Source organism: Chamaea fasciata, unplaced genomic scaffold (assembly GCF_029207755.1).
Source record: "Chamaea fasciata isolate MVZ Bird 193981 ecotype frontalis unplaced genomic scaffold, bChaFas1.0.hap1 SCAF_7, whole genome shotgun sequence".
Classification (NCBI taxonomy): Eukaryota; Metazoa; Chordata; class Aves; order Passeriformes; family Sylviidae; genus Chamaea; species Chamaea fasciata.
Genome location: NW_027094092.1, coordinates 54,736,385 through 54,760,145, shown reverse-complemented (window position 1 = coordinate 54,760,145; position 23,761 = coordinate 54,736,385). Strand labels below are relative to the sequence as shown.

Here is a 23,761-nt window from a genome sequence, read left to right as displayed (position 1 = left end):
CTGCACAGATTTACTCGTTTAGCAAACAAACTAGTTTTGTGGTTCTTACTATGCTTTCTGCTTACCACATCAGAGACATTCTTGGAACTTCTAGGTGCTACCAAATAGAAACAAATACAACCATAACACAAACAGAGAACACCAAACCAGGCCTTCCTCACTGATTAGCAAAATGTTTGGGTTGGTTTATTCAGGTTTTTTTTGGCTAAGGAAACAAAATTCCCCCATGCCATGAACCTGGGTTGTTACTTCCATGGTACCAGTTTTGTGGTGGTGTGAAAGGATGATGTTGGTGGGTCACATGTAAAAGGAGCATCTCCTGCACTGGGTCTTGCCACAGCACCAACCAGATCCTGGAGGTGCCGAGCAGGATGAGGGCCATGGCACCTACAGCAAGATCTGTGCTGGGAAGGGATGCAGCAGGGAAAGATGGCTGCATGTGAAATTTGACAGGCATCTGCTTCCCAAACAGTTACCGCTGATGTTTCCTGACAATGGGTTATCATCCTCAGAGCTCAGGGTGTGGCAGGGAGAAGCAGCTCTGTTTGTCTCAGACAGGTAGGCTGGCCGGCTGCCCGGGCATGTGATACGGGTTTGAGAAAGGAATATCAGCGTGGTGATGAGGCAGGATCATCTGAGCAAGGGTGGGGAAAACCACACCATGAATCCCACATCAAGCAGAGCATATTAAATGCCTCGTTTCCTCCACAGCATGGAAGGAAGGCAGGCTAAAAATAGGCTGGTTTTGTAAGCTCCTGTCTCTGCCGGCTATATTCATCTGCTCCTGCTTTAGCTGACTGTCATGATGACACAGGTGAGAAACAGATAAACAATAATTTGCCAGTTTTCTTTATTAGCCAGGCAAGCACAGGCATGCACTTGGATCTGACATCTGGAGGAGGCTGAGAGCATTTTGCAGTTGCTGATGAGCGTGTTTTTCATGGATAATTTTTGAGTCAGAACAACAAATAAGTAGGAGAAGAGAACATCTCCATCAGCCAACTGTGGCAATTAGCCAAACCCTAAAACATAGAGGTCTTTCTAGCACAAATGTTTTCTAAACCTTTTCTTCACCTTGATTTGGGGCATGATCTAAATCGCCAGGAACTAATAGCTGCAAAAGACTCCGTTCACTAAGACACTGGAGCAAGTGTGTATGGCCTCCTAATTGCCACCAGATTGGAGCAAGGGTCAAAATAAAAGATGTACCTTAGTCCTTTGCTGAATGGACACCTGGACCACAAGATTGCTGCTTCTCAGGTGCCATGTTGATCTTTGCACTGTGTGGGAATAACACACCTGAGATCCTGAGATCAGCTGGAGCTGTGGAAGTCTCTGGTCAGGGCTCCACTGCAAGCTGTGATATCCAGAAAAACATTGCAAGTACAGTGACATCCCTTCTCCTCTGTTCTTGTATGCCGTGAGAAAGGCTGTGTGTCCATTCCACCATACCTGCTGCTGAATATGGTCCACAAATTTTGAGGATCTAAACCAAAATGCCATCTCAGTTGCACTTTTTCGTAGAAGTATTTTCTCAAGGTGTTTGACTATGAGCTGCAACATCATCTATTCCAGCCCCATCAAGAGACAGAGATAAACAAAACCTGCAGCAGCAAGGCTCCCAGCTTGGGTGAGGAACACCCTCCCTGGCTCTCAGGAGAGGCTCTGATCTGGCACACCAGTATATTTCATTTTCCCTCCTTTTACTTCATTCAGTGAGAATATTGTTAAGATTACAAGCTGTTTCAGTTTCAGCTCTCACTCTCTGCCCAGTAATGCTTCCCAATACCTACTCTCGTTCTACCCATGGTAACACCAAAATAACTGTGGTGCCAGCACAGACTGAAAGGGAATCTGATTCATCTGGCTCTGTCAGAGAGCTCCCTGCCAGCATCATGAATCAGGCTCAGTAAATTTCATCCCTCTGGCTTCTCTTGGTCTTCCCTCCCTCCTGACTCATCTTCTTCCCTCCAGAGTTTATATTTTTAGTTATTAGTTTCACACTTCTATTTCCAATGGGTACGCACAGGCCCTTTGGTGACTTATGAGCACAAGAGGAAAAGAAACTTCAGCATGACAGAGCCCCACAGGCAACAAGGCTTTCTTTGTCCATCCCCTGTCCAATGAAGGGTTTGCTGTTCTCCATCAAGCTGCAAGAAATAGGGATGGTATGTACCCACCAGAGGCACAGCACATTGTGTTTGCCACAGCTTCTGATTCATGTGAGGAACTGACAAACCTCAGCAGCAAACCAAAACCAGCTGAAAAATGCTGATTTTTCTTTACTGCTGCATTTCATAACTTCAAGAAGGAAGGAGAATCAACAGACATCTCAAGTCTGCCTTGGTAGTCCACTCCTCCCTGGGCACCAAAGCATGGTGCATTTCGCCCAGCAGTTTGTGCACCATGTGTTTCTGTCCAAGGCACTCTCGCTGCAGCAGCCTCTTTTCCAGGGCCCTTGTTACTGTGTGAGAGGTGGAGGGATGTGAAGCAAAGGCCAGGGAGAGCCCCCATGAGCCAGAGCCTCCAGGGCTGCTGCTGTTGCCCCTCGCTCTGGTGAGCACTGCCACCACTGGAGATAAATGACACCCTTGGTTTGACGTGGGGACTCGCTGCCAAGACAAACACTCAAACAAACAGCCAGGCTGGGCTTGTCCACACGGAGGAGTGGCTGCAAAATACCACTGGATCCAAGCTTGCAGCACACATGGTCACCCAGTGCCCTGTGCAGATGGACCCTGTGTTTTCCTTGTTTCTGTGTTTCCTGCACCCTTGTCCCAACCACATCACATCTGTCCTGTAGCCTCTGCCAGTGCAGCCACCATGGGTAACCTGGATGTGTGGGGTGCTCAGCGCTGCATTACTGAGCAGTGGGATATCCCCATGGGGTTTTGGTTGGCAGTGAGGTTGCAGGAGGGTTATTTTCTCCCTGGTCTAACTGAGAGCGCACCTTTGGGGATGACGTGGAAGTGCAGGGGGTGCAGAGAGGGGATAACAAGGAGCTCCTGTAGCCAGTGTTGACGTGACAGAAAAGGCACATGGAGCTGGTATTCTGCATGAGGGAGCTTTCTCCATCCCGGCCCACCCATGCTAGAGCCCATTCACTGTAGGAAATTCAGGCCACCCAACTCTCAAACACCAAAGGAATATCTCTCAAGGATACACCTCTGCCTTTATGGCAACACAGACTTTTACATAACTGTGTTCAGTCATGAGACACAGATGGGTTTGAAAATGCCAATAAGGACCTAATTTTTCTAGCCTTAAGCCTTTGTACTTACCAGTAGTAAATATTACAACTAATAGTAGTGACTGTGTATTAAAACTTGCTGGCGTAACATTTTGTGTTAAGTATCTTCAGGGCCGTAAGAGTTGCACAAGTGTAACCTTTCATTCCTGTTTCTGCATTAGTTTGTTCCCCTACTAACCCTGCCAGCCCGTGTGCCTGCACGGAGCCTCACCATGGGGAGAGCAGCCAGCTCTGAGGTTGGAGTAATTAGTCCTGGCTGGGCTTCCAGTTCTCTTTAGTACAATATTACCATTAGATTTCTATCAGTGTGTCTTCCTCTGTCAGAACAGGCTGTACAATAAGAAAAAAAAGATCCATCTAGTTAGAATTACTGTGGGAGAAATATTAGTAAATTAATGCTAGCAAATTAATTGTAAATTACACAGGTGCATTATACATGTACTCTTCTACCTGCATTTACTGCAGTGTCCATAGAATACGTAAGAGACAAGAAACAAAACTGTTCCATCTGTCTTTCACTGCCATAGGGTTCTCCATCTCAGTTCTCCATCTCACCTCAATACAAACTTTTGTTAATGAAACACAGCTGGGATGGACCAGCACACTAGTCCAGTGTGAGAACATGATGCACATTTATGGGCCAAGAAAATTAAAGGAAACAGCCCTACCACCTTCACCCTTTTCTTAGGGCACAAAAGACACATGCACTGCACAGTCTGGGAAGTTTACCAGGCTTCCATTATTTTTTTTAAGTTCATGACACACAGCATAAAGCAGAATCCTTTGCATCAGATGTGTTTCAGGAGAGGTGCTGGGAATGTGGATGAATGCAGAACAGATCAGGTTCTCCACACTTTTGTTTTCAAGGTCTGGCAGCACCAAAGCTGAGCTCAGCTTCGACTGATAACCAACATCAGTAAATACCTTTGGGACTCAGCAGTAGCATGAAAGAGGAAAATCAATCCCCAGACCCTGAGGGGCCTGGAAGCTTGGACATGCCACGGGCTGGAAGGGGAAATGTGATAGCCCCAGTGAAGCCAATGCCATATGGAGTGGGTTGTTCAGACATTTATATTTCCTGTGACCCTATTCAACAAAACACTAGCCCCAAATTTGACACAACTGTGGCATGGGAAAGACACAGCACCCATTCTGTGGCACCCATTTTCCCAGTGGGATCAACATTCTGGTAAGACACGGACAGGAGACGGGGAGTTTTCTCTCTTTTTTTGACTCCTGTTGCTGAATTTGAGTCAATAAAATCAATGTGAGGTCTCACCACAGAGCCAGGGGAGACTCTTTGTATGTGCCTTTGAGAACATTGCTGCCTTCTTAGTGCCTCACCCTGAAAATGATAACCCTTGTCTTTGTTGGGCTCCTATACTTAATTAATGGCTGAAAAGCATCTGGAGAAGGTTGAAGGAGGTAAATTATGCAACTTAACTCCCAGTCTGATGATTGATATCACTGCTCCCAGACTCCAATCTCTCTTTGATATTGGAAACAACGGCGAGAAAGATGCTGACAACGGTGACATTGGTTTTGGCTCTGGCTCCTGGAAGGCACAGTCATCTCATATCTTATGATCCCAATTACACCAGCAGATTTACTCTGGATTCACACTAGTGTAACTGGAAAAGGGAGCTGCACCACAAAAAGCTTTAGTAAACGGGGATCACAGCTATGATTAGAAAAACAAAAAGGATTAAAAGAAGGTACGGAAAAAAGATTAAAAAGGTGGGTCAGCATGGATCTGAAAGAGCTGTATCTGAAGTTGTTGTAAGGAACAGAGAAATTTGTGATCTGGCCCAACAGTCAGCATTTCTGAGCTTCCAACAGCTATTCTCTGTATTACACAGAAGGGCCAACAATTTGATGAGAAGACAGAAGCACATGAGGAGGAGCAGGAGAAAATATGAAATCTGGAAAGAGCCACACAGATCCCAATCATCAGAAAGGCAACAGTGGCATTAAAGAGAGGAGGAAGAAAACAGCCTAGGAAAGCTTTGCCACGAATGATCATGAAATGATGTCAAGCAACCTATAAACAGTCTCAGGAAAACCTAAATAGCAAATTTTTTTTTTTTTTTTTGTCTCACTCCCTTCCCCTTTGTGTTGTCCCTTAATCCAGAGTAACCTTAGGAAAACAGCACAAGAATAGCTGGGCTCCACCTAACTTGGACTAAGGATAACTCACCTCCTCCCTATACTATTTCTAGTTCTGTGCTTGACTTGTGTCATGTTTGTCTCTTGCACTCTGATCTCTGGTATGTGCCACAGCAGGAGAAGTAGGGAAAGGAGAGATGTTAACCTTTTCCTTAAGAATCAAAACATGACTGGTGTGAGGGGGAGCACAGAGCCCTTTCTTGGCCACTGAATAAGGCAAGCAGAGAAAGCTGCCCTTTGCATGTCTCTATCTTGATTTCCAAGGGGGAAAAATTCATAAAGGAGAATATGCTTCTCGCCACTGTCAATCCTGCAATTAAACTGAACTTTAGCAAAATATTTGCTGGGTTATGTAATAAGGCAGATTACAACAGGCTGCCACATGGCTGGAAACTGCAGTTTTAACCCCTGAACAAACTGCCTCGTGGTAGATAAAGATAAGTGACATCATGGAGCTGTAAGAACAGTCAAGCTCAGACAAACCTTTAAAATACAGTTTGATGGTCCATCTGATAGAAAAACTCCAAATATCTCAGGATGCTTTTCCTCCCGATTTTCTTGCCTATACATGGCCTTTCTGTCTTTCTCCAATCTCTCCCTCTGAGCAGTGTCAGAGCAGTTTGCCCCATTCCCCAGGTGCCTCTTTCTCAGGCTTCCCACTCTTCATGGCTGCTGAGGATGCCCTGGAGATGTTCCCTTGCACCAATGAGTTTGTGGTGTCATCCTTTGTATGTCCCAGCCACCCCTCCTGCAACTGCAGGTGTTGATGGCTTCCTCTCTGTTACCTGAACCCAGTGTCCTGTGCCAGGACCAGGAGCACAGATGTGGCAGTTTTGGCTGCAGGGCACTGCAGAAACCAAGGTACAAACTCTTGTTACGATACTGACCTCAAGCCAGCGTGCCTTTTCTGATGTTCTGTGCATCACCTGGATCAACCCACCACAAGCAGAGACCACCTTCCTTCCTCAGCACACCTTCAGCAGGGGCTTGGAACTCTCCCTAGGTCTGACCAGCTCTTATTTGGGCAGCATTTAAAAACTGGAGAAGCTGAGCGTTGTGGCTAATTAGCTGAGCCAGAAAGGCACAAAGGATGTTTGAAACAGAAGAGGAAACAAACAAAGCCTTGGCGACGACTCAAAGGCGAGGCAGGCTGGCTGCAATTTGCCTCTCAGCTCGCAGAGAGGCTCCTCAGGAGGGCTCCCAGGAACATGGGAGAGGGGAGCACCCTTTGGCAAGAGCCGGCCGTGACGGGCTCACATGATGCGAGGCGGGGTTTGGAGCCAAAGCCGCCCCCGCTGGCCCCACCCTGGGACCTGGGCACAGGAATGACCCAAAGCACCTCATCCATCACGGCAGGGACACTGTCAGCGGGACACCGGGACTGAAACCTGCCCACGGCTTCCAGGTAGGAGCTCGCTTCTTGCAGCACATCTCGTTGCTTCGCCTCCACTGCCTTGCTGCTCATGTGTGTGAGAAGAGGCACCTGGTGCCCTCAAGAAGATGTAGTTTCTAGCTTCTCTGAGCACGCACCACATCAAGACTCTCTACCAGTGTGTTAAGTTTCTTCTTTCTCTTTTCCCCAGCTGCTGGGGTTTAGATGTGTGCTAAGGTGATAAACTGGTTTTATTTCCTTTCTGCCTGGTATTGCTGTCATGATGAGCAGAGAAAAGTGGGATACCTCCTACCATGACAGAGCAACCCACATGCTGCTGGGGCATGTACATTTGCTTTCTTTACAAATGCCTGCAAAACAGAGAGTGGCGAGGAGCTTCTTGAAATGGTTATGCATCATTGAACTTAACTGGCACCCACCCAGACCCCCAGATGGGAGAAGAGGAGCTTTTTCTAAGCCCTTCCCACATTCTTGTGCAAATAGAAAGGATGAATGATCACCATCCCCTGTGCCAGACAGTTTTCTGGGCCAAATTCACACACAGGCGTAGGAAAGCCAAGGGGAACTGGAACTGGTGAAGCTCTCCCTTCCTTCCGCTTCTCGCAGTGACCGTATTTCATATGTTCAAATCCTTCTGGGATTGCTTAGACTGACTTTGCGTAATTATTTTCATCCTTGGATTAAACAGGCCAAATATGTAAGCTGGATCTCAACTTGCTGAGATCTTACTTTGCACCATATTTTGTCCCTCTGGCATATATATTACACAGCAGCAGATTGCATTTAAGTAGTTTTTTCAGAATAAAAGTCTGTCTTCACTTGAGGGTGTCGATTTTCTCGTAATTCTTGCTGTTCTGTCTTGCATGGATACTTCAAAGGATCATGGAAAGGTCCTAAACCAGGCATCTACCCATGCAGGCTTTCAGTGCACTCAGTCTGACTGACACCTCTCCAGACTTGGAGCAGTAGCACAGATTTCTCAGCCTAGAGGTTAGGGGGAAGGTGTGACTTGATGCAAAAGCCTGTAACTACACCCTTACTTCAACCAACTGTGCTTGTCCTTCATTGCTTGTGATCAATGATGAGATGGGCAAACTCATGGGGGCGCCTGAACCTGAGGGATATCCTTGTTTTCAGAATGAGTAGACAATGATGCTTTTTGAAATTAAAGACAAAAGGATGCAAGGCGTTATGGGACCCCAGGCAGGAGCAGTTGCTTTGTGAGATGCCAGTAGGTACAGGAGAAAGGGTGGCCATTCAGTGGGTCATGCTATGGGAGGTCCTGAATGCATCCTGAAGGACAAAGTATTTATGCATTATAAAACATTCAGTGTGTTCCATCTGTCACCAGGTCAGGGTCAGCAGGTACAGCCAAAATGAAAACCAGCATTTTTGATGTGCACCACCTTTCTTTCTGCTGGCAAAGTGCCACTTTAAAAAAAGCTTAAATCTTCCATGAGTGAAAAATTCTTGCTCAGCAGTCAGAGATTTCCAGGATTTCCAGGGAAATAACAATAGTTATATAATCAGCAGCTGTGGGTGGGGATTTGGTCAGTTGGTCTTAACTTTTTCTTTGAACATTTGGGGTCTAAAATGAGAATTGTGGTGTTTGGCCATCACTGGATACACCTTGGCTAAAAATCTTACCACGCAATTACTTCATCTGCTATTAAGAGAGGCTCAAAATCTTCCTCTAGGTTCTTCCCCATGAACTTGTGAGCTAGAGGATTTGTGAAATGCTGTTGTGGTGAGCAGAAAATGCGTGAGGGGCAAATCCTAGCTACACTCCTGTCAGGATTGTTTCCCACTAGACCCATCTCTCCAACACTCTCTTCCTCCTTTTCCACACATTAAAATCCAGCTTCTTCTGTATTGCTGGCATCTGCTTCCAAGAACTCTGGAGGTTTCTACCACACTTCTTGTTCAGTCCAGGTGTAGATGTCTCTCCTTGGCTGAGCCTTGACTAGGTCCAACTTGTACCTGAGCTTAATCCCTCCATCCTGGCTCAGTGCTTGCCTGCTGTCTCCTCTCTCCACCTCTAGCATCTGCAGGATTGATCCCAAGCAGAGGTTGATGTGCTGCCATCCTCTCCTGCCCCAAGGGATGGGTGTTCTTGGTAAGGACATGTTCTGTCCCGAAACAATGAAGTTTTAAGGGGCGAACAAGCTGGGCCACTGGACTAAGAAAATACTGCCATGGTTGGGAAGGAAGGGCTGCTTCAGGCTCCTGTCTGTCTCATGTTGGCTCTATCTGAATCACATACCCAACATTCTTTGCATCTTGGCCCTGGCACTGTTCTGCTCTACCCAGTTCCTACTCAGTTTGTTCTTCATAAAGTGGCTGTTTCTTAATATCAATGGCTGGCCTTGCTGGAAGGTTGTAGGTAACATCTGGCAGGGTGACTTTCCTTTTTGCAGTTCCCTAGATGGTGACCATGGGCCTTGAGCTGCAGATTCCCAAACCTGTTTTGGTTTTTAGGCACCCCAAGGATGTTCTGCAGTGCTGCTCTGTTATAACTTGTTCCATTCTAAAAAAACCTAAGAGCTCCTTGAGATTAAAAAAGTGTAAACTAAGAAAATATTAATGCTGTACCTGAAACGAATCTCTTTCCCAAGATGACTTTTAAGTTCCCACCAAGGCTTCTGCTCTGTGCAGTTACTGAGAACCAATTCCTCCATGCTCTCACTCCTTTGTCTCACAACCCTTAGTCCTCCTCTCTCCAAGTTTACTGGAGAGTGGGTGGGTGCTACAGGCTACAGATAAATCTTTGAAGCTGTTGTTTGCATCTGCCCCCTCTCTCCTGCCTCCAAATCAGTGCAGGGAGTTAGATTTGCAGCTTGGTTGAGATTTAGGCATTTTTGAGGCTGTAAACACTAACACTGTGTGAGATATCCAGGTCATCTGGAGTTGCTGATTTTGCACTGGGCTCACACTGCTGTTTAAAAGTGAATTGGCTGCCCTGCCTCATCTCTTCCTGAGTGTGATGACTCACACTAGAAAACTCCTCTTGGGTTTCTAATGGCTTTACTATGGGGTATGCACATGCAACATCTCTTTGATGGTCTCAGAGTTTGTGAGATGTAGCCAGATTTTCACAGAGACCACACACAATATGATAATAAAACTGACTAATAGGGCATTTGGGATGTTTCACTCCTTCATTCCTTTACTAGTTTTAAAGTTTCAGTTTGTTGCTTGGGGATTTCACATCACCTCCAAGGGCTTCTCGTTTTCTGTGGTGCATGATCAGTTTGGAGATGGTTAATGGGTCCGTCATTTCTCACCAAAGGATCTGGAAGAAAGGAATAAAGTTCAAAATCCAGGAGAGGAAATTAATTCTTCTCCCAAGAGAAAAAAAAATCCATTTCTCTTTGAGTGAGAATATCTGAATATAAATGGCATTTCATTTGTTTTCCCTGTTGAAATTTCCCTGTTCCGCAGAATGATGGAGAAACTTTTCAGCAAGGAGTGAGAGAATAATCAAAAAAAAGTCAATCTGCAGCTTTTCTGTTGTGATTCCTTGGCAAAATGGACTATAAAAATATTCTAATGCAGGGTAAGAATAGTCCTAGGCCACAGCATTATGGATGTGTTTCCAGAATTAGTCTTAGAGCTGAAAATGATGGAAGCAAGGTGAGCAGAAAACTGTCTCTGAGGGGGTCGTAGGGGAAAAGCTGAGCACCCTTCTGCAATGTGCCCAGCCCTTCCAGCTCTTCCTGCAGCTCTGCAGGAAGCAAGGGGCTGGTGTTCATGTTTCTTAGTGAAGTCCCCAATGAGAAGGGCTCAGAAAAGAGTGAATGAGAAACCCTCTGAACACAGCGTAACTGCACACGAGAGGGAATACAAACCAAATCAAATCTGGTTTAATTGCTGTTATATTGGGTTTGTGTGCTAAGCAAAATCTGCTCTGCCCCTTTATCCCCCCTGCTCACAAGGGAAGAACAGAATTCCACCTCTCTCTGCCATCTGTGGGAGCTGAAAAGCACCTGGAGAAGCAGACATGGTGAGGGCTCACCCACGGTACTTGTGCCGTGCCCAGGCATTTTTCAGGACTGAGAGAAAGACAAATGTTGTTGTAAATGAGATAAATTATTAGCCCCTGTAGCTGTGCTTAATTCTACTGAACTACAGCCCTACACCCAGTGAGGCCCGTTTTCCACACAGCATGAATCACTTTCTCAGGTTTTGTGCTCACCAGTTTCACGTTTTAGTTTTCCATCCCTCTGGCTTTCCTCACACGGGTGAGGGATGGATGGTTTATAACACACCAACAGCAGCACAGTCACGGCTGCGCTCCAGGCCATCCCTTCAGACACTTCCCAGAGCACCAACGTCTGCCCTGCAAAGCCACATCCCATAGTTCCACAAAGGGACTAGGAGGGGATGCCAACCTGGCAGCTTCTCCCCTCTGCCACGCAGAATAGCGCTCAGGAGCTGAGTCATGCAGGGAGCCCGCAGTCGCGGGTGATTCCCTTAACGCAGGGACATCACTCAGCTGTGCTAACAATTACAGATGGAAATGGGCTCCAGGCAGTAGCTTATCACAAGACACTCTGAGCCCTTCCATTGCCCTGAGTAAAAGAAAAAAGGCAGCCCGAGGACTGTCCCCGTGCTGTTTTCCCATGGTACTGCAGGACCTGTGCTGTCACACTCAGCATCCTTCTCATTCACGGATGCTGCTTAAACAATAACTTGCTTCTCTTCTTGCATTCAAAAACCTTCATTAAAGACTAACAAGTCACACTTGAGCAGGTGGTGCTTGCAGTTCTGCTTTTCTGTTTCCCCATCAGACCTTTTCCTCTGTCATGTATTTGTTGAATATTTGGAAGTTTCCTGAAACCAGGATTTTGAGTTTGGAAATGTGTAGGACCAGTGCTGCTTAACTGAACCACTCTCTATATAGTAAGCCACCAGCAGAAGCAGGTGATGAATCATGGGTCTGTGCAGTGGGAAATTGGAAGCCTTCACAGAGCTGCTTGTGAGGTGTCACATGTGTTTGTTTCCTGAGTCACTGGTATTACTCAGAATCATGGGCTGGGATGGGGCACATGGGTATGCCCGGGCAAGAGCCCAGTCCAGGCAGGATCCTGCAGCTGCCAGAGGGGCTTGGAGGGAGCTCAGGACCGTGTGAGCTGGAAGGATCACCTCAGTGATGCCATGAGGAGCACTACAGCCTCCATTTGACTTCCTTGAGTAAGAACTGAACAGCGGCTAAAAAACACATTTTAAAAATTCCCCACTAACTTCTGTCTTAACCATTCATCCACAGGAATACCCATTTCAAATAAAGGAACTTCTAAGGACACTTTTTCCTATTTTTTAAAAACAAAGGTGTTTAAACTAAGCTCACATAATTAAGCTGACCAAGCATGAGGTAGAAAAGAGAAGAGCAACATCCCCTCTCCCTTCTTTTATCTTTGTTGTTCTATTTTGTCACTGGCTAATCCACGTACTTATTGGGATTCTTTTAATTAATAACATAACTTCTTATTTGAAACAAGACAAAGAAAAAGCCAAATGATCCATAGTTCTTTATTTAGCTTTTCAAATCCTTTCATGAACACTGTATAAAAGTCTTTAAGATTCAGTTCTCCTCCTACTTCCCAAATACATTCAATACCTTTTTTTGGAAGGGGAAAGAAAACTAAAATACTTTTATTTATAAGCAAACAAAGACTGAAAACACAAGTATTTGTGTGAGATAGCAGATTGTGGAAGAACAGGACTCACTGTTGGCAGTGTTCAGTTTGCTGTGATCTCAGAATAAATGCTCTTCTCTGCCCCTGACCCATTTTGGGCTCTTTCTTCTCAGCCTACATTCACAGGGTTTGTATCAGCAACTGAGAGCATTTCTGCTGTCAAAACTCCGCAACATATATAATGTTTCCCTTTTTTAAAAAAAAGGAGCTATTCTCTCCCACTTCATTGATTCCTATCTATTGGCAACTGCAGCGAGAACCAACAGCACTGTGTGCTGTGCAAGACTGAACACTGACCTTGTTTACCATTAGCATCATTGAAAATTAGGAGGAATTAATTATTACACATCGGGTTTCTTAATCCAACCAGGTGGCTGGCAGCTGAACTCAAAGGCACCAGTGCGGTGGTGGGGAGAGATCTCTTTCAGGGCTCCTGCCTCCACAAAGAAATGCTGCCTCACAGCTGAGTGCTTCAGCAGAACCCAAGGGAATCCTAGTCATACTTACCAAGCTGATTTTCTCTGCCAGGAGCATCAATCAATGTTTAAATTCCATTTCTGGATGTGTGTTGAGGAATCCAGCAGTTTCAGTAATATTTTACCTTTCTCTTGCACTGAGCAGTGAAAAAGATGACATGATGTGTTTCTCACCCCCGACTGAGGTTGGTTGCTGTTGTTTCCTCTGCTCTTCAGAGGGAGAAAGTCAGGAATGAAGCATTAAAGGGCTTAACATTGCTGCCATTAAAAGTCACAGACAATACTATAGCTGACTTCAGTGACAGCAAACGGGATGAAAAGGCCTGAAACCAAAATGTATGTGTGCCAAGACCCTTAAAGCCCAAAGATTTAATTCCAGCTATAGGAATTGCACAGGACAAAGCCAATGGCATCACAAATGCATTGTGGAGGGAGCAGTCCTTTTCTTACTCCCTCTTGGCTGCTGTTTCCCAGAGTTTTCATTTCTGGGGCACTGGTGAGCCTGTTCTGCTGAGTAAGCTGAATTGCAGAAGTCAGGTAACTGTGCTGATTATCTGATTTTACTTGCCCTGTACTTCTGGCTTTCCCCTTTCCAAGGGAAGGCTTTTTTTTTTTTTTTTTTTTTTTTTTTTGTGGTGGGATATAGGGCTTTTAGGTGAATTTTGTGTTGTTGGAAAATCAGTCTCAGCTCTGTAAGGAAGCAGGAGACTTACAAACCCCAGATGGAATTAACCTAATGTATTTCCATCTCTCACTGATGTTGTTTACACAGTGCAAGCCAGTCCAGAGTGGTGAATGGTATATTTAAAACGAGGTCCTCTAACATTTGGATCCACCCCATCACTCAGCTTAACAGATACTTGATACCAATCGAGTGACTCACTTCATTAAGAAATAAACCCTGCTGTGTTACTGACATCCTACAGCAAACACTGAGCCCCATTGTCATCTGCTGAGTCCTTTCCCTGTCCCAGCCCACGCCCTGAAGATGCACACCGAGTCTCAGGCACAGCAGCAGCACTGACCCTATTTTTCCACGGTGGTGTGTGCCAGCCACAGACACACAGCAACCCCTGTGTGTGTGAAATACCCTCCCTTAATCCCCAGACTCCCTCTGTGCCCCTGCCACGGAGGGGCAAAACAGGGTGAGCATTCATCATCTGGAGGAAAACAGTTTATTTTATTAGCAAGACAGGAGATGGTGCTTGCTTGTTCGCAGCTTGAGGCAGTTTCTCCTGTTTCTCCCATTCACCTGGGCTTCTTGTCAAAGGCAGCATCTGCCAGCTCCTGCCCACCAAGCAGGACACAGGAACAGGTGCAAGTAATCCAGTAACAGGTGCTATTCCAGCTGTGTGTGAGGGCTTTGGTTAAAACACCGTCAGAAAAGAAGGAACTGTAAGAAATGTCCCCCCGTGCCCAGAGCCACTGCCAGCAAACAGCCCTTTCCTGACTGCGGCTGCCTGGGCACAGCCAGGTCCCCAGGTGAGCATTTACACCCCTTCCATCGCCGAGAACAGGTTTCATCGGGACTCCGAAGCCAGAAGAAAGGGATTATTTCAGTGCAGTTCCCAGTTACTCCTTCCACAAACGTACTAATCGCTGGTAACCACCACTAAATGCCATGGAAACCCCAGGGCACATAGTGAGATCATCTGCCAGGACTCTTATTTTAAGATCTTTGTTTAAGAACTATTCTAAGGCTTTGGAGAGAAGAACAGCAAAGGAAGTTCACTGAAACATTTCCACAGCTGGAATGTCATAAGCTACATGAGCACCCACAAAAGGCAGGAGTTTATGCCATTCCATTATGGGACTGGTAAAAAGGAAAAGGAAAAAAAAACCCCGACCTTTAGGGAAGCATCTGAAATGTGTTTTGCTATAGCAGATGAAAACTTCTTCTTTTTTTCAATGGCATCTTAGCTGCTACATTTAATAATTATACTTGGCTTTTATTGATGTCTGCTATTTATTTGAGATCTTTTAAATATTATTTTATATGATACCACATCGGTGGCAATATCCTTCAACTTTCAAAATGATAGGAAAAAAGTGTCTTGATCCACTACAACCCATGTCACACAGATGCTTAAAAGTACTTCAGAAATATCTAACTCAGTAAGTGATTGAAAATGGAGAGTTTGTGAATGTTGTATTCATACTTTGACAGTACTTAGGGTGTTTTTTCCCCTGGATTTCGAAACGAGAAAACGTACTGACTTTGTGATATACAGAAGTACCAAAACCGTGGAAAGGAAAATGCTTAAGGCAGTATGACATTGCAGAAAGAGAAACAGTTTGTTTCAAACAGGTTTTTTTTTCCAGGTGCTTGAGCATTACCACCTACTACAAACAGGTTATTCACGGGTAATTAACACCTATCTTTCCAGCTTGAAAAGCTGCTTTTGTTTTCCTCCTGTCGCTAATTTGTCACGAATATTCATTTTTCAGGGAGGAGCCCAGGTCTGCTTTTCATACAATGCCACATGTTTTGAAATAGTTAAATAATAAAGGTCCACGGTCAGCCAGCTCTGAATTCCAATTGAGCGGGGAACTGAAAACGGCAGAGAGCGGGGAACGAGATGGTTGTGGGGAACATGGAGTAAATACTGACTTTTAATTAAAGCCCTCCACAGCACAGTCTGGAGATGGATGTCACCAGCAGCAGTGGAGGAGGGTGCTGATGCTGAGGTGACTCCTCAGGCCAGGGGGTGTGAAGAGTTCTGCAGGCGGTGGCTTTGTTCCCCTCTGCTCTGAATGATCTAATATGCAGCTGGAAGGGCAGGAAGGCGGCAGCTCCATGAGTACCGTGAGGTTTGTACGAGCCTTGCTAATTATAGCAGTTTTCCCCCAGGTCCGTGGCTATGGCTGCGTTGCCCCTTGCTCTGGCTGGCTCCTGTTTTTCTGTTTCGTTCTGTCCGAGCTATTTTGGCTACAGAAGGTCAATGCCAGCACTGTTAGGGCCAGTGGAAATGCATTTGGGGGACAAAGGGAGATGGAGCATATGCCCGAGGACAAAATAAAAGCAACTGTGCAGGGTGAATTAATTTCCTTTTTCTTCTCCTCCTGTTAGTGAAAGGATTGCTCTTGGAAATGTCTCATTTTGTTTAATTTCTAAATAATGCTTTCTCTGTTGTTGTTGGGGTTTTTTTGTTTATGCTGGTTGTAGATCTGCATTTTTAGGCTCTTTTTTTTCCCCATCAGCAACAATATTAACCACTAAGTGAAAAAAAAAATGTATTTAGGATCCTGGATAAGAATATTTGAATTTCTGAAAATATACAACTCTTCCCTGGGTTTGTTTGGGTTATTTTGCCATGAGTTTGGAATTCACTGCTCCAGCCCTGAATACCTGTAGTTGACATTTGTTTATCTTCACAAAGGAGAAACCTTTTTCTATACAAAATATTATCAGTTGCATCTTGCTGTTAGTGCAGGAAGCAGGTAGTGCTGGTAGAACTTGCCACAGGCAGGTAGACACTGGAGCCTCTTTTGAGTAAATTCTCAGATGAAAAGACCAATCTCTTTGGAGGACAGACTTCAGTTAAGTTACAAGATGCATGAATGACACCCATTCACCTTTTTGGGGAGGAACTCACCTGAATTGACCAACTTCAGAAAGAGGTCTTTGAGTCCAGCCCTGAGGTTTCTTAAAAGAGGCAGTGATGGAACCTAATTTCCATACCTGGCTCTCTCTCTATTCCTGAGGTTGCATGTCTACCTGCAAATGCAAGAGTTTTTTTAAGAAAAAAAAAAAAAAAAAAAAAAAAAAGTTGAAGCAAATCAATCAAATTAATGGCTTATGTATTGCAAAAGAGAAGAAATTCAGAGGAAGCTTGTGTGGCTGGCTTAAATACCTTTTTAGTTTAAACTGACTGACTGTGAAATGGATAAATATACATATTCCATTTGTTTCGTAACAAAATGCAGTCATGGGAGACAAAGCATGGGAGATGTCTGTAAATTGGTGATTAATGTTACATTTATCTTCCTCTGGGCTGGAACTGAGAGTTGGTGGCCAGATGCTTCCACCCATTCATTCTTCTTATTGCCAGTCTGGTGTTCACTTCCATCCACTCTTCTACATCTTGAGTTCACAATGATATTGTCTCTCCCTTCCTTTTTCTTTTTCCTGTGGTTCATTCTCTTAGCAGCCTATTTCTCTTTCAGCTGGAGGTCCTCAATTTTTTAACTCCTTTCTGAATGGTGCAGACAAGTTTGCTTTCTTTAGCTGGTCTCTGCAACCCAGTCTTATCTTGTGGAAATTGGTGGCTTCATATCTTTCCCCCAAATATCTGCAGATTCGTAACTGCTAAAAAGGAAAAAGTAATAGAAACGATCCCCCTTGCATCCTCCACACTAAACTACAGGAATTTGTGTTCCAGAGCATGCTTTACTATAATCTCATGGAACATGTTGTCACTCTCTCTCATTGGGTCAAAGAAAACACAGGAACATTCCCGTTGTTTTTCATCTCATTTCTCAATTACTATTAAAGCAGCACACCCTTATGCGTAAGCCTAACATGAGTCCATGCACATGTCAGGGTGTGAATGGCACTACTAAAAGAAAGCTTGTGTCATCCATTTGTGCGTTTGCAGCCTTACCTGTGAACAGGGAAGAGAAAATAACGTTGTAACACAGGGAAGTTGGGAAACGGGGTTAGATATGGGATAGAGAAATGTGAGATTACAGTGGTGCTCCCTGGCAAGGCAGTTGAGCAGAAAGGAATATTTTTTAATATTGCTGCAGCATAACTCAAAGAGCTTTAACTTTTAATATTTAGATGTCTGTCAAGAAGAGTAAACACTATGGTTGTTTGGAGTGTTTTCACTGAATAACTCGTGCTGGAATCACTTGGTGAATTGGGAAAGTATCAGTCTGGTAGCATTTTTTCAATAGCTCAGTAGACAAACAGTGGATTTGATAAATATTTAAAAATAAACCAAGTGAGCATTATGAATTCCTGTCAGTCAAATAATGTTGAAATAATTTGAGAGTCCCAGAACAGCACCATATTGGCTGAAAAGAGGGGAGATTTTAGGCTCGAAGTTGTGTGGGGATAAAAATCTGACATAGGAGTTGTCTTCACTGGAGTCAGAGCTGCAGGGCAGTGCTCAGACATCCGGGCTTACACCTTCAGTTCTGAGATGAAACTGGAAAAAAGCCACTGACAGTGAACGTAGATTTCCCAATACCATGAAAATGAGCAGATTCATTTCTTCCAGGTTGATGGAAAAACAGTTGGCTTCTCTCAACTTAGCCAGGAGTTTGTCTCATGTGGGCTTTAAAAATTCTTAAAAGATTGAAACAACGCCCATCCATGTATTCAGCAAAGACAGCTGAAATGCAGCCCTGACTGGGGATGGGGCACACTGCAGCTGCTGCCACCCCACAGCCTGTGCCCTGCTGGCACCACTCGCTCTGGAGGCAGGAGCCAGATGTCTGCATCCAAATGAACTGTCCCCACATCAATCCATGTTGTAGGCTGGGCTTCTTGCTTTGCATGTCTGTTTCTAAAAATATATGTTGTTTGTCAGGCTCTTGTGAGATGGCTCAGAAAGGCTGGACCTTAGTATAGTCCTAAAGACAGAGCACAAATATAGGGATGGCAGCAGAGCGAGCCTGAGCCAGCTCTTAGCAAGGTCTTTTTCCCATTCTCAGGCATCTCAGTTTACTCTGCTGCTGTCGACTGCACCTCAGGAAGCCTTTATTGCTTCTGGCCACCTACATCCTTGAGGCAGCTCCAGGACAACTTGCTTGAAACAGAGAATCAAGGAATAATTTGGGTTGGAAGGGACCTTAAAGACCATCCAGTTCCAAGCCCCTGCCATGGACAGAGACACCTTCCACTAGATCAGGTTGCTCCAAACCCAGCCTGGCCTTCAACATTTCCTGATGCCACCTTCTCACTTCCCCTGTGCTGACACTGTCCCACTGTCTCATCTTCCTCCTTCACAGCCTTACCACCTTGCAGTGGCTACAGCCAACCTCTGCTTTCAACTCTTTATGTGGATGCCATACTCACAAGAGGACAGAGGTTGGGTGTGAACTGCATACTGCTTCACAATATATTTATATTAATTGTGTATGATTATAGATGTAGTATATAATCACACAGTATTTGGGATTATATATTATTTATTTTATATAGACTTACAATAAAATCACATAATAAATAGACACAATTGCTGAAGTGTTATTCAGTTCATGTGCTGAAAAACTGTGTATATTAATTAGAAAAATTACATATAGTATTTCCAAATTAAGTTACATATGTGATCTGTAATTAATATATGATGTATAATTAGATAAAATAATATACATTATATTCACAAGTTAAAGAATTTGCTTTAATATAAACACTGTAGTTCTGTGACCCAGTTTTCATGAAATGCCTGTTAAGTACCCACATAGGATGGAATCAGAGATCAACACTCAGTTTTCCCTCTCAGATTTTCAAATACCCTCTGTGGAAACCATGTGCACCCATTCCAAACTTGGGTCCAGAAACCCAACATCTGCAGAATTTCAGGTATCAAAACCTATTCAGAGCCAACAGCATAAAAATCCCCAGCACAGCATCTGCCTCGACACGTAACTAGATTGTTCTGTAAACACAGGGGTTTTCCTTCTTTGACTGGAGCGCTTTTTACCTGCTCTGGGGTGTTGGCAAAGCAGCCGGATCAATTGCAGGACACTCCCAGGGCTGCTTAAGTGTTGTTTGTATTCTGCACCCTCTCTCACCTCACCCGTATTTGACAGAATGCAAACCGGCAGCCAGATGCTTCCGTGAAACACGAAAACCAGGGCTGAAATCTGTTGCTGTGACTTTTTAAAGCTTCAGGGAGGAGGAGTCAAAGGATCAGTGGAATTCCTGGGACAGGGAGGAATCAGCCGTATTAGAAATTTCTTTCCTTTACATGGGGTGAAATAGAAACAGGTGAGAGGAGGGGCTGGGAATTTTCATAAATCCGTTTTTGCTGGCATTAAGCAGCTTCCCTCAAGTGTAGAATATCAGGACAGGGTGGACACAGCACTAAGCACTGGCACTCCCACCTTGTGAGCCACCATAGTGCTTCACTTGGTGTAAAGACTGTCAGCTCAGCATTCAGGGGGCTTTCGGAAAGAGTCAAACAGCTGACTAAAAGTGACAAGGAAAAACGAACTTAGAGAGGACACTGGGACAGCCTTGAAGCCCGTTTGAGCCGCGCTGTTGTGACAGGCTGACAGACTGCATCCTGTGTGTGTGCATGCCTGCATGAGAATTTACTAATACGTACAACGTTAATTACCCAGTTATGTCCTGAAGCAAGGCTGGGAATGAATTTCAGGAAAAGAGATGTTTGTTTTGCGCGGGCGCCCACATCCCATATACTTTGAGTCCCGCGGAAATTGCCCCGCATCTCCACCCTGCGAGCGCCCGTGCCTGCAGCTGTAGGCAGCAGGCTGCGGGAAGAGACGGAGCTCACGGGTTTAAACCCCTGTGCCCCCATTCCTCAGCGTCCCCCACCATGGAAAGCCTGACCAGCAACAAGCCCAGGGTCTATCCCCTGCTCCCGACTCAGCTGAAGCCGTACAGCTGTTGCCCGAGCAGAGGAAGGGATTGGATTTCACGGGCTGTGTAATCTGCGACAGTGCTCTTTGCCTTGGGGATAGCAGCGAGCCTCACCCAGGCTCAGCCATCCCCTTTCTGCCCGTGAGGAACGCCCCGGTCGACATAGAAGGAAAATTGTTTGCTGAATTTCTGCACAGCCCTCCTTCCAATTGCTGGAGAGAGAGGGGGAGTGAGAAAGAGAGAGAGTTTAAGGCAGGCTCTGCACTGGTGTTCTGGGCTATTTCAACTTCAGGGCAACTTTAGAGAACTTCAGTTATTTTTGGTAAGTTTTTTTTTTTCTTAAAACCCAAACGTCTCTCTCTCTCTTTCTCTTTCTTTCTATGAAATCTCTGATGCAGATTGCAAAAGTTTGCAGTACATGATGGGCTTTTTTAAAACGCAGAGAGATGTGGGCGTGAACATTTTGCGTCCTTTGATACAGAAACGGGACTTTACAATGGTAAAAACAATGTTCCCAGCCGCTGTACTTGATAAGCGAAACCTGAAGATGCTGTGTGTTAAATGACACTGCTGGGGAAAAGCATGCCCAGAGCTTTAACCAAGGTGCATCTCACCTGGTGTAAACCTTTGCCTCTTTCTTGTGTATGGGAAGAGGTGAGATCACGGATGAAGAAATGTGTTCACCTGATAAAAAGTTTCTGATCCACGTTTTTACGCAGGGGGTTTCAAGCCTCTAAGCCTCCCAAAGCTTCCAGAGGGATGTTGGTTCTTGGTGTATACACACCCCTCCATTCAGTAATCTCTAGTCCAGATCATGCATGTTGTTTTTCTTACTTCCTCTGTCTGTATACTTAAACCATCCGGAGGATCTCAAAGATAGTGAAACCCTTTTGTAGTGCAAAGAGCCAATCCCAATTGTTGCAATGAATTGCAGGGTGCAAAGAGTGATTTTCCTAGAGTGAGGTTGATTTCTGATGAATATGACTTCTCTGTTACTTGTTCTTCCCCTAGATATGTTTGGATTTTATAGTATCTCCGCTCCTGTAAGAGGAATACTATTTGTATGGATTTCTCAATAGATACTATTTGCAATATATATATATAAAATATACTGACTTGGCATTAAGATCTCTGAATGTTTGTGGAATTTGAGACTAAGATTAACCTTGACACATTCAAAAAGCAGATCCATAACCTTGTCAGTGGAAGTTGGATCCTGGAAGTGCTCACTGCAAGGCTGCTGAGGCTAGTTTGTAAAGGGCTGGGAAATACAGAGGGTAACATTATTCTGTCCACCTGTCTAGGTTCATCCATGTACCCTGATATCTTTCTGAATGTGTGAATACAGATGGTCAGAAGTAAAACTTATAACTGTAACCACCTGTAGAGAAAATGAAAATCTGTTCTCTCTTCAATAGAAAAGAGAGAAAACATTACTCCTGTGAGAGAAAAGACTGAAAGTCATTGCTAAAACAAAAATAACCACTATTCTTTATAATGACACAAAAGTTTGGAAGATGACTTGTAAGAAACACAGTACTTAGCTTATGATCACCTGTTGCATGCACAAGGGAAGAGCTCTAAGTATTGCTCACTCTTTCTTTTACTATAATAATAAAAAAAAAACCTACAAGAAATTTTGCAGGTCTAAGCAAATCAGAAGTAAAGCAGCTAACAACAGCCAATTTACTTCCAAAATCTATCCTAACATAGGTCAAAAAATCCAGCATAAAAAAATTTTCAGATGTTTAACAGCGCTGGAAAACCTATAACATCTCAGGATTTACTGGATTTTATTAGTTATGTTTAAAAACGATAAGTGTGACTGGAACTTTTAATTGCAGAAAGCCTATAACAATGGAGTTAACAATAACTCTTCAGCAATAAACTGAAAACTATAAATCTGCACCAGGCGCTCCGCGGTGCTGACATGCTCCACGATGGCCGCAGCTTTTCTGTGCAAGCATGTAGATTTGTTAGCTAAAACTGCATTTTACTATCTTTGGTGTGGCACTCTCATAAAGTAAACTCCACTATTAGATTATGAGGCTTGTGTAAATCTCTGACTGAAGTCAGTTTGACTCCAGTCAGTGCTCATAAGCAATCCACGGGGGATGGCTGCCTTCCAAGCTCCTCTGCAGCGGGTGTTAATGTCTTTTCAGTCGGACGGGGCAGCGGTGACTTCTGGCAGTGGCTGGCCAGGGGTTTGGAGATGGCACGTATTCCCTGCTTTTTTAATTGTCTTGGACGCTCAACCCGTAGTCACAAAACTATGAGGTCAACGTGCCTCTATTCGCTTTTGGCTGTACTTGAAGCTCATCACTGAAACAAAATCCAGCAGTCTGTAGTGGGTGGTTGTTGGGAATAGCTGCAATCTGAGTTAACCTCCTGTTGACTTCCCTGTGCTTGGATACACCTTTCTCCAGGAAGCCACGCCACGAACTTCACAGGCACTTCGCTTAACGTTGTCACTGTGAGTGGAGGGAGCATCAGGGTCTTACTGAGATGTCATGCCTTACATGAAGCCACAGGAATGTGTATTTGAAGGTTTAAAGCTCCAAATATACTCAGAGCTTTGGGTTGTTTTTATTCCTCAAGTTTTCTACTTGGGCAAAGAAGTAAATTCATCCTATGCAAGTGTAAAACACAGAGAGATTAGAATAAGATTTTTTTCCAAGATTCCTCACATTCAGAGACCTAAATAATTAGAATATAAGGCAGTATATTTGAAAGGTGTGAAAGCTTATAGTCTGAGTAAATATTTGAGTAAGTAGAGTCAATCTATTTTTTTTACATCCAGCTATTTCTGCATTCCATAATGTTATTTACATTTGGAAACAGCAAAATATGCCCTGAAAAAACCCAGAGTTTCCTCCTCTGGAGAAACATGTCACTGTGTTTGTGGGCTCTGTACTGCAGGTACAATCTGAACCAGAAAGGCTGAGAAAAGCCTCACCCTTAACCTTGTTCGGAGTGAGGAGGGGACCTGGCCCTCTGCACCAGCACAGGCAGACCCAGCAAGGGCAAGCACTTGCTCTCAGGCAGTTTGCCACGTCCATGACCCCCAGTGCACCAACAAATTGTTTTCCTGACAACGCCAGCCTTTCCTAACAACTGCTGCCTTGTCTGCTTCCCTGAGGTGTAACTTCCAGTCTGCCCAGCAGGCTTTTCCCTCCTCAGCCAAGTGGTGGAGCAGCGCTGAGAGATGTTGGGGATTCAGCT

The 23,761-nt window shown here is 44.6% G+C and overlaps 1 protein-coding gene across 3 annotated transcripts in view; it reads left to right on the top strand.

Annotated features, from left to right (window-relative positions):
• AHNAK2 (AHNAK nucleoprotein 2) overlaps nucleotides 1-23,761 on the top strand; it is a 72,822-nt gene that overhangs the window by 1,465 nt on the left and 47,596 nt on the right. Inside the window, exon 1 of one of the 3 annotated variants that reach the window (XM_066188956.1) lies at nucleotides 20,846-20,861. The exons of the other annotated variants lie outside the window; for them this stretch is intronic. The gene's annotated coding sequence lies outside the window, so the exon portion shown is untranslated. Of the gene's footprint in view, nucleotides 1-20,845; nucleotides 20,862-23,761 lie in introns of those variants that run through there. 3 annotated transcript variants of the gene reach the window in all.